Here is a 10,911-nt window from a genome sequence, read left to right on the forward strand (position 1 = left end):
TAACACAAATTAATACCTTGGAAACCAGACTAAAACTTCTATTCTACCATGCCTTTTTTTTTTTTAAATTAACACTTAAGTAAAGAAAACTAAAAGCAGGCACAGGTAACTTGTGAAAGTATTAGAAGAGACAGCAGATGACTGTATATTTAAATCACTGATTACTAAGTCAGTGCCAACAACAACCACGTGACTGAATGCAAAAGATGCTAAGAAACAAAAACCGTATAAGAATATTCTTTAAGATATTTGATACAGCAGTTACCATCAGTACTAAGGAGAGTCCAAAAAGATCTTCCAAAAATTCCAAAACTTAAAATAGTACTTACAATGCAGGTTGAAAGGATTAAAGAAGAAACCACTAACTACACTACAAATCCTCAGTTAGTGGAAGAAAACTAGTACTGTCAGTACAAGAGCATTCCTCAAATCCCTCTCACCTGAAATTCTGCACATCTAACAACCTCATAGTCTTGAGAAAAAAACCACCAACAACCAGACAGAATGTATATATAAACACACATGCTAGTATAAAAAGTACATAAAGGAATGCTTGCAGCTGAATGAATTGATTTTGCTTTGAAAACACAACCAAGGATGCTACTATGAAGTTTCCATTCTTTATCAAACAGTGATTTTGAGATAAAAAAATGTTTTGCCTAAAAGCAAAAATATTTTCTCCTAAATACCGGCTATAAAATTTTATTCTGCTTTATCAAAGTGAAGTAACTCCCATTTTTTTTTTCTCCCTACTAGCATATGATTCAATAGGAAAACTATGCCTAACAGCTACCTGTAAAATTACGCTATCTTCAGTAAATTTAGACATCTCTACTTTTAATTGACTAGATATATACATATTTATTTTCAAAGAACATATAAAGTACTTATTATCTTAATGAAAATTAGTACTGCAACAACATTTTAAAAAGGAATATACATGTGTTTAAGTACACAGTGTAGAGATTAGAGAAAGATGCCTATCAAGTCTCATTGGCAAATACAGATCTCATCCAAGACTCATTTTTCTCATGCATTTAAAGTTCTTAATTAGCTTATATTATTAACATGGAGGTAACTGTGAAGTATAGTAAGTGTAAGGTACTTTAAAATTGGACTGCAGGTTTGCTCATCTGATTGCTTACAATTGGTAGCAATTACTGCTCTAACTCCTAGTTGACTGCAGAATAAAAGAAGTTAATTAACTGATCCTCTACTTCCTTCTCCCACAATCTCTGCTTTAAAGAGTCACTTGGTGCAGATCTTTAGGTAACCATAAAGTCTCCCCATTTCATACTTAAAAAGAAAAGGTATATATTCCAAAGATGACAATCATTATGGCTGATACCAAGTAAAGCTATAAGGAACTGTTGCTGCTAAGTTACAGAAGGAAAATAATAATAAATAATATTACCTTGGAATAGATAGCATAAGAATAGGAACACATTACCAGGATAAAACTCATAATAGTGTGATGTATTTCTCATCCACACACATATAAATCTGGCACAAAGCAATTAACTTTCATGCTCAGCAGCACCACCGCAACACATAGAAGTCTGCACTCAATATCCTGTGGTCAACAAGAAAAGTGTTATGCGAGAAGTGAAGGAAGCTTTGAAGCACCAAGCTGTCAATGAAGCTGACAAAAGCATGCACAGAAACCAGCTTACCTCCATACATTTATGATAGGGCAAAAGAACTGCTTGATGTTTAAGTATGTCTCTCAAAATTCAGACAATTGTGAAGTCCTGGAAAGAGTTTTGTATTGCATTTCACAAAAATATATATACTTTTGAATAATATATGGAAATATAGAAACAGTGTATTATATAAATAATACATAAATTTTATATAATATATATACACACATTTATTAAAATAGTAATAACAATAAAACCAGTAAACGCCTTTTACAATAAGTCTTCCTAGCAAACGATTCCTGAAAGTCAGGATTTGACAAAGTACCACTTTCTCAAGTATTTAATGTTGAGGAGTGATTTTCCCCATTATGCAAAGGAGAGCAAAACACAGAGTGTATGTATACTGACATAGAACACTCAATATGAGCATTTGTATTTTTTTATGTGGCTGAGCCCAAACCTCACAATTTGCCATAATGATTAAGTCCTTTTGATAACAAAGGGAAATCCCATTCAAAGGGGAATGTTGTAAGACTAACCAGAAGCAATAGCAACAACATGCGGATGTTAAGACAACATTCAAAACCTTGGAACAATAAAGCAACTGTACCACCCATCAACTCACTGCAAATATTAACATCAGCAGCAATTATCCCAGCTCATTGCCACTTATCCAGATGCCCACTGGACAACTACCAAAGAATTCCAGCTTTTCTGTAGAGAATTTCTAACACACTCTGTCCAAACTATTTTATTAATAATGATTGCCAAACATACAGGATCATAAAAATCAACAAAACTGACTAAATAAACAAAACATACTGTTATTCAATGCAGTGAATTAATAGCAAGAACTTCGTTAGACTTTAAATGAAGATTTAAAGAGACTATCTTGCATTTTGCATCAATGTTAGAAAATCCCCCAAAATGCCATATAGTTTAAAATTAAGCTTTTCAGTAACTTAGAAAAACAGTCAGATAACACCAATTCTGTATTCTTATAGCTGGTTTATTGTATTCTTGCATCACTCTTTCTGAACAAAGATGACAAAAATAACAGCTGGTGGTGTCTCTGCCTGCCTATGACAGCTGCCAGGAACTTTACCACAGAACAATTTAGAACAACAGTAGGACAGCTAACACAGAGGTAAATTCAACATCCTTTAGTTTATACTCAAACACCACAAAAGCTGAAAAGAAAGGGTGAGATTTCAACACACAAAGGGGTATGCTTTACAGCTAAAGAGAGTGTTTTGAACGTTGGACCAGCTGACGCTGGAAAGATCTGCTGGTGGCGTTAGAAGAAAATTCACAACTAGAAAGAATGAATGAGTCACAGGAGTGAGCTCCATAGGCTCTGACACTCTAAGGCAAACAGACAAAGAATACTAAAATGGCCCTTAAAACTGAAATACAGGTTTGAGAGTGCAAATCACTGTCATTTCTGCCCCTATTTACACCTATGATTTGTGTACACATTTACCAAAATACTTTTTGAACATTCTGAGTTTGAATGTTTCAAGGGTCCTTAGAAATACTAAACCAGAGTACAAAAATCCATGGAAATCAGTAATGGTCATGCCTTTACTACTTAGAAGGCTTGCAGTTTCAGGAAAGACATAGCTGATTTTCCAAACTTACAATCTGAACTCTGGGCAGTAAATCTAAGGACCTGGAAAAGAAAATCCAGTATATAATGGTCACCAAGATACAGTGGGAACATTTGGATTCAGTTGAGTCTAGCATCCAAAACTAACGATTGTCTGTGAAAGACTCACTGTCAAATAAAACACAGGACTGTACTTTGTTACCATCACCTGTAATACACTTAATAGCAAGTGGGGCAATAAACCAGCACAAACTGACCTGTGGTTCTTCTGTCTTAAGTTCTACTAAGATAGCAATGGTACTAGCAAGAGCCAAGCAAAGATACATGAGCTACAAGAGTTACATCCTATCAAGTCAGTGCTTTGTTTTAAAGACCAACAGCCTCTTACTTACTTTCCATCAGTCAATAAATCCATTTCAGACATTCCTAAAAAGAAGAGCTAACTTTTTATTCCTAGGCTCAGATAGCAATTACATGGCTCTATCATCACAATCAACTCAGTCTACACATATGGGATTTTTTTTTCTGACCTTCAGCTACCATAAATTTCCTGTAAATGATCCAGCCCAAAAGTTACCCAATTTACTAAAAAAGTAACCAAAACCCTGTTCCTTAGTCTTTACTTAGTGAACAACCATCCGCTAATACCATACTGGGTATCAATCCTCTGTAGTAATCACAGTAACTCTCACTTGTACATGGGTAAAGGTCTTGAAATAAGAGAAAGAACAGAGTGAAGCTCCCCTTCAGCAGTTGCAGAACCCAGGTGAGACACCTTTCCTGTCACTGCTGCCTGGTTGAACTTGGACATCCAGCTGCAATTTCACTTGTGATTACCATCACAATAAAACTAGCAAGATTAATTTATCACCTAGCAGACAATAAAAGTCTGCTCAGCTATCACCAAGCTTGTAACACGTCTGTACTCTTAGAACACCTTAAATTCCTGAACAGTTGGAAAAAAGGCATTGTAAACCCCCAAAAAATAGTCTGAAAAAAACCAAACTCTGGGTGCTATTCCTGTGTTCTGCGCTGACCTATTGAGTAACTTCCAGCAGGTCACTTATCTCCTCAGTTCCCTTAGGGCAGACATTTACATTTACTTTATCCTATTAAAAGAAAAAAAATCTGTCATCCACAGATGTAAAGTACAAGGGACAACTATCATTACTACTGCTAAAACATGACAGTTTGGATAAGAGACAGTTTATTCAGAATACACTGCAAAGGCTTTTTTCTGAAGTTTTATATCTCTGTCCTTGCCCCCAGCTACCTCTCCTTTTAAGGAAATAAAGTTATGTTACAGATGAATGCCTACAGCAGTTAATAGCTGCTGATTCACGTTATGCTGACAAGGAATGAACAAGCATTTTAGTGTTCATGTTTATTATTTCTCCATCTTTAGTTCCAAAAGACTTTAAAAGAAAAGAATGATTTAAGAAAGGCAAAAAGCAAGCTTTGCTTCATAAAAACAATGCTTTCTCCTCTAAAAAAGTAGGTCTCATCTTCAGATCATTAGCACACTCATAATTAAAATTCCAAATTGTATGATTTATTAGTCTAAACACCTGGATAATATTGTTCACAGCTTAATTACATAAATGAACTTTTTAAAAATTATTAGCTTGTATTTCTGCAACGTAATTCTTACCACAGCATTTGGACTCTTGTCAAGTCACAAGTGAGAATTAAAAAGAATCATGGGAAGTCTGACAAGTTTTAAGTCTGCACTAAGAGTCTTAATTTGTTTTCCAGGTTTTAAGTCTGAATATTCACTTTTTTTAATATTTGCAAGCTATATGAGAACTTGGGGCATGGGGCAGGAGGAAGGCTTGATACTGGGTAATCACAGAAATTTTTCACAGAGCAGAGGTTTGAACAGCTTCCCTCAGAAGATTATACAAAGCAGTCCATATCAAAGCCAGAAAAACAATTTTTACTACTTTGCAGTTTAGCATTATTTTACACAACACTAATTGTTTACTTTTTGGATCAGGGATAAAAATCATATTGTGGGATTTGGTTTGTTTCAGTGCTAAAAAATTAAATAGGACTGAAGGGATTTCAGAGGCTCCTTTACAGCAAAATCTCACCACTTATAATCGTTCAATTCTACTAGTATTCAAGCAGAGTTACTCTGGGAAGATAACAACAATGCCCAGGCTTCCTAAAGGCATGGTTCACCTAAAGAAAAAAAAAAACCCACCAAAAAACACCCAACAAAAAAAGACCTCCACAAACACAATACCCCAAAAAATACTAGTAGAAATTGTGTTGTTGTTGTTTTTTTTTTTTAAATAAGAACTAAGTTAGATAGTAAAATATTCACTTAGGATAAGGGCTAAACTGGCATGATGTAAAGCATGCACAACATCTACTGTCAACTCTTGCCTTTACTTAAAGGACAAATACCTTTGCATTTATAGCTACATATTCTACTCCTTGCCACAATTAAACAAACCACATGAATTATTTTGTTTTAATGACTGCCAGAATCCATTCACAAGTATGTATGTCAAAATATTTATAATGAATACTAAATTAACCATCTGTGGTTTTAACAGCTCTTACTCTAACTTAGAAGGACACAAGAACCTGAAAGAGCTGTAAAGCAAATATATTGGCAAGTCAAATAAAATACATTTTGGAAATAATCTTCATAATCTTGTTTCTGGTATTAGCTTTTTAACTCCCATTTGTTTCGACAACTGTTCTTCACAGTATGTGAAACTGAAAGAAAATTCTACGAATATTTTAGACATAAATCAGAAAGAACTTCAGAAACATTTCTATGAAAACAGAAAAGAGTAAGTTCATTAGAATTGGCAATATTTATATAAGAAGGAAAAAAAGATGCAGAAGACCTGGCTTCAAATTATAATTCTAGTAAAGACTTCCACCAAATCACACAAAGCTGTGTTTCAGTTTTCCCATCGGGAACTGTAGACCATGTCCTATGTGACACATGATGTTAAAAGACATGGCCTTACTAGCTGAGATGTAAGTATTTTTGAGATGGTACCATAGAAAATACTGACCTTAAAAAAAGTGTAAACAGGGATAGTGAATGCCTTGTATTTACTTATTGAAGTATTAGTCAAAGGGCCAAGTCTGGAATCCAAACAAACACCTACAAACATTATCTTGACAGTTCAAATGAAGTCATTCACAAACAAATTATCTCAACATGATTCTAAAGACTAATTGAATATTCTTTAAGATGCAGGCTCTCATTCAAAGGCATTCTGACTGACTGATACCCTAGGCTACCTCTTCCACCCTCCAATGTATGTCTAATGATTAAACTCAATTTATTTGTATTTCACCAATGCTTCTAAAGTCAATTTGCCCTTCACAGCACACTTCCCCCTCCTTTCTAAAGCTTCAGTAGCTGACCGGTCAGTTGAGACTTACTCTGACCTGCTAACTTGTATTTATACAAAATACTAAGGTTTCCCTTGCTATTACTTAACAAGAACAAAACTTCCCTCCAGCCTGAGAAAGGCCTTAACTGAAAAACACAGCATATTGCTGGAAATGGAGTTAACTTCTGTGATACAGTCTATGATTTGCTAGAGCAAAGTGAGCCTTTCTATTACTTTTTTTTTTTCCCACTCCACACCGCTCACCTCTGAACTGGAGGTGGGGGGCAGGGAAAGCTGCAGGTGGGTCATCATACATTATCCCCATTGTGGTCATACTAGGCTGAATTCAAATGGTTGTTTCAGCAGTTATTTTTTGCTCACTTACGGTTTTGCTCCTAGCCACATGTGCATCAACTAACATGTTACCTATGGTTTAACTAAGGTTTGCACATAAACAGGACTTACACTATAAATACCACAAAGGTTTTTTCTACCCCTAAAACCTCCCCCATGAAACCTTCAGTGGTTGAATTCTAAGGGACAACTGAAATGCCAGCAATCAGACACAAACATGAATCCTTTGACTGACCTACCACTCCTCCCCCTCACACCAGCATGGCCAGTGCAGGGAGAAAGACATCTCTATGATTAAAAGGAAATCTATGAAGAATCTACATGAAGACCTCATCTTGGAGAACTGAGAAGGTGGGGGGGATGCTGTGGGAATGACATGAGAAGGAGACTTGTTGAGCTATGTTTCCCTAAACCACAGGGCAAAGTTATCTGGGACTCGTACAACTCATGTACAAAAGACATCTCTATTCTACACCCAGTGAGAGTGCCACCTGATCCAAATAGTCAGGTAAAGAGTATGTTTTTCAATAGTAGATAATTCTTATATTAACATGAAATTATTAGTGCTCAAAATATCCTTAGCATAAGGATTTTAGAACTTATTAAAAGTAAATAAATACTTAGCACATCAAGATCTTCCACATTTTTGAGTTTAAAACACTGAAAAATACAGTAGATGGAAGTTAAACCTCCACTTTATCATTCTGGTTAGAATCAGGAGTGTGCTAGTGAAGCAAGCTTCCCAAACATCCCACTTACTGTGCTTTCATTCACTTCACAAGATGGACCTGGACAACAAGAGTAGGTTCTTTTTGGACTAAATTTAACTGGAAAATGTACTCTGAAAGTACACCTGAAGTCCAGATACTAAGGGATTCAGCAGTTGGCTCGAAGGAGGGACTTCTGAAAAGACTACAATCCGGATGTTCTGTTTTCCGCAACAACTGTTCCTCTGCAAATCTGCCACTTCTGGGCCTCACTACTTACTAACATACAGATTTATTCACATGTGTTAGGGCATCCAAGAGTAATTATGCCATTTCAGTCACCTTTAACATTAAACTCGTAAACCACAGAATAAAATTTGGAATATCTTAGTTGCTTTAATTTGGACTCAAGATGTTTTGACAGGAATATGCTCTTTTCTCTTCAGTGTGGCATAATATTTGAGATTAAAGAGCTGACGCTAGTAACACAGTATTCAGAGTGCTGTGTAACCTTAATTTACAGTGTTTCTGGATTGCAATTATTCCATTATCGCAGTCACCTATGTTTTTTCCCACACTGAAAGTGCCTTCCTGAAGTGCCTCAAATTAACATGTGTGTCAAAAGTTAGCGCATGATGAAACTGCATATACAGTTATCTTCACTCTACTGCTAGAATGTTTGCTTTTTCCTTTTTTATTTCAACAAACATTTAGAGGGCCCAGCTGTATATGAATTTGGGATTACTGTTATAGTGCCATACTAAAATGAAGAATGTAAATATAACTTGACAGAAAAGCAGGTGACAATTCTTTTATAATTACTACATTTTCAGCATGCCCCAAAGCATGCCAAGTATCTCACCGTACAGAACAAGACAGACAGGATTTGGATCCCTTTGTTTACAGTCTAAAGTAAATCTTCCCCAGCTCTCTCAGAGGGTACTGAACACACCAGGTGCACGTTTCACCCAGGCACAGCGGGGTTACGGCCCGATTTCAGCAGGGCTGATCTGCCCCTTTCGCACAGGCCCAGGGACCGCGGCGTGGGAAAGTCACGCCTGTGTCACCGGAGCACACGGGCACCCGCCAAGTTAACGACTGACTGCCCAGCCCCGCGGCCGCGCTGGGCACAGGCCTCGGGGAACGGAGGGAACACCTGAAGCATGGCACCGAAGAAGGGAAGCCGGCCGCTGCCCGGTGCCGAGCGCTGCCCGGGCGCCACCGCCCTGCGCCGGCCCGGCCGCCCCTGCGAGCGCGGCAGCTCCCCCGCGGGACCCCGCCGCCCTCACCGCCTCGCCCGGGGTCCGACAGCGCCCGCCCCCGCCGCGGCGGGACGGGCCACTACGCCGGCCGCAGAGTGGAGGGGGGGAGGGAGGAGGGGGCCAGTTGACTAACACCGCCCCCGTGAGAACGCGCCTCAGCCTCCTCCACTCCACCCCCCCGCCCCCCACCCGAATGGTGCTGCCCTCGCCCCACCACCCCCCTTCAGCCCAACTGGCACCGGCAGGCGCGCGCGCGCCCGCTCTCGACGGCGGCCCGTTCGCCGTAGCTCACCTCAATGCCTGTCGCCGCCGGTCCTCCGCGCGGGCCCGCTCACCCGCGGGCCAGTCGGCCGCAGGGCAGCACCGTCACCGCCTCGCCCCCTTTCTCCTCCCGCTCCCCCAACCTCGGCCGCTCCTGGCACAGGCTGCGGCCCGACTGCGGCGCGAGCGGTCAGGTGACTCCCAATAACATTACCCGCCCGCCGCCCCTGCCCCCCCGCCCCCTCCCCCCCGCGCACACACCCCGCCCGCTGATTGGACGCGGCGCTCCCCGCCGACGCGCAGCCGCCCACACCGCTGCGCAGTGCGCATGCGCGCCGCCGTCGGCATCTCGCCGGCAGCCGCTCGCCGGGGCAGTGCCGGGTCTTGCCGCCGGCCTCTAGCACCGTCGAGAGCTTCCCCGCCCGTCGGTGCAGCTTGTAAAGCTGTGGTGGCTGGCTTGGGCGCAGTGTGGGCCCTTCGCCGCCTCTCTGCAGGTGCCCCCAAAGGGCAGCCGTTGCTGGCTGGGAAGTGCTGTTTGCCGTGCCGGCCAGGCAGCCATCGACTCGTGTGTCGTCTGAGGGGAGGACGTGGTGGGACGGGACGGGCTTCTTGTGTTTTATTGGCATAAAACTCTCACTCGTTTACAGAATTACAGAATCATTAAAGCTGGAAAAGACCTGTAAGATCATCAAGTCCAAACAACCAACACCACCATGCCCGTTAAACCATGTCCCACAATGCCACATCCACACGTTCCTTGAACACCTCCGGTGAGGGTGACTCCACCACCTCCATGGGCAGCTTATTCTAGTGGTTCACCACTCTCTCAGTAAAGAAATTTTTCCTTATACCCAGTCTAAACCTCCCCTGGTGCCACTTGAGGCCATTTCCTCTAGTCCTGTCACTAGTCACTTGGGAGAAGAGACCAACACCCACCTCTCTGCAACCCCCTCTCAGGTAGTTGTAGAGAGCGATAAGGTCTCCCCTCAGCCTCCTCTTCTGCAGACTGAACACAACCCCAGTTCCCTCAGCCGCTCCTCATAAGACTTGTGCTCCAGACCCCTCACCAGCTTCGTCGCCCTTCTCTGGACACGCTCCAGCACCTCAATGTCCTTCTTGTAGTGAGGGGACCAAAACCGAACACAGTATTTGAGGTGCGGCCTCACCAGTGCCGAGCACAGGGGCACGATCACTTCCCTACTCCTGCTAGGGAAGTGCCACCAATTAACAGGCTTGACCAGTAATGTAACGAGTGACACTTTTGTGCCAGGAAATGTTAAACTAACTTTTTGTAGAAGTACCATCCTGAGAGAGTTTTTGCTGGTATAACTTACTGACTTGCTGAGCTTATGTTGTATGGTCTAAAATGCTTTCTGGATGCTCAAGCTGCACTGATCTGAGGGTCATTTGCTGGGAGTGTCCCGCTGACAGACCTTGTCCTCATTCTGAGTCTGATTTGTCAAGCAGCTAGTGAGCTCTGCGCTGTGCTATGGAAGAAGAGATAAGATGTCAAGTAAACCAAAAAAATACTGTGGAGCAAGTTGCAGTGAGGACATAACCTTCAGCTAACAACACACACACCAATGCTAGAACTGAAAATGGTGTGATGTTACTGTTGAGCTAGTATCCCTATTGAAAGGCAGACTAGGATGTCCCGTGCTATGTGTATGTAGCTTGCATACTGTTTTCAGGTCGTGGCAAGTATTTTTG

The 10,911-nt window shown here is 41.0% G+C and overlaps 1 protein-coding gene across 2 annotated transcripts in view; it reads right to left on the reverse strand.

Moving 5' to 3' along the window:
- The window catches only part of BACH1 (BTB domain and CNC homolog 1), a 32,272-nt gene extending 22,989 nt beyond the window's left edge, over positions 1-9,283 (reverse strand). The window contains exon 1 of one of the 2 annotated variants that reach the window (XM_059821783.1): positions 9,233-9,283. The gene's annotated coding sequence lies outside the window, so the exon portion shown is untranslated. Of the gene's footprint in view, positions 1-1,673; positions 1,693-9,232 lie in introns of those variants that run through there. The other variant, XM_059821791.1, reaches the window with a different exon arrangement.
- Between the last annotated feature and the right edge of the window lie 1,628 nt (positions 9,284-10,911).

The sequence above is a fragment of the Gavia stellata genome, chromosome 1, assembly GCF_030936135.1.
Source record: "Gavia stellata isolate bGavSte3 chromosome 1, bGavSte3.hap2, whole genome shotgun sequence".
NCBI lineage: Eukaryota > Metazoa > Chordata > Aves > Gaviiformes > Gaviidae > Gavia > Gavia stellata.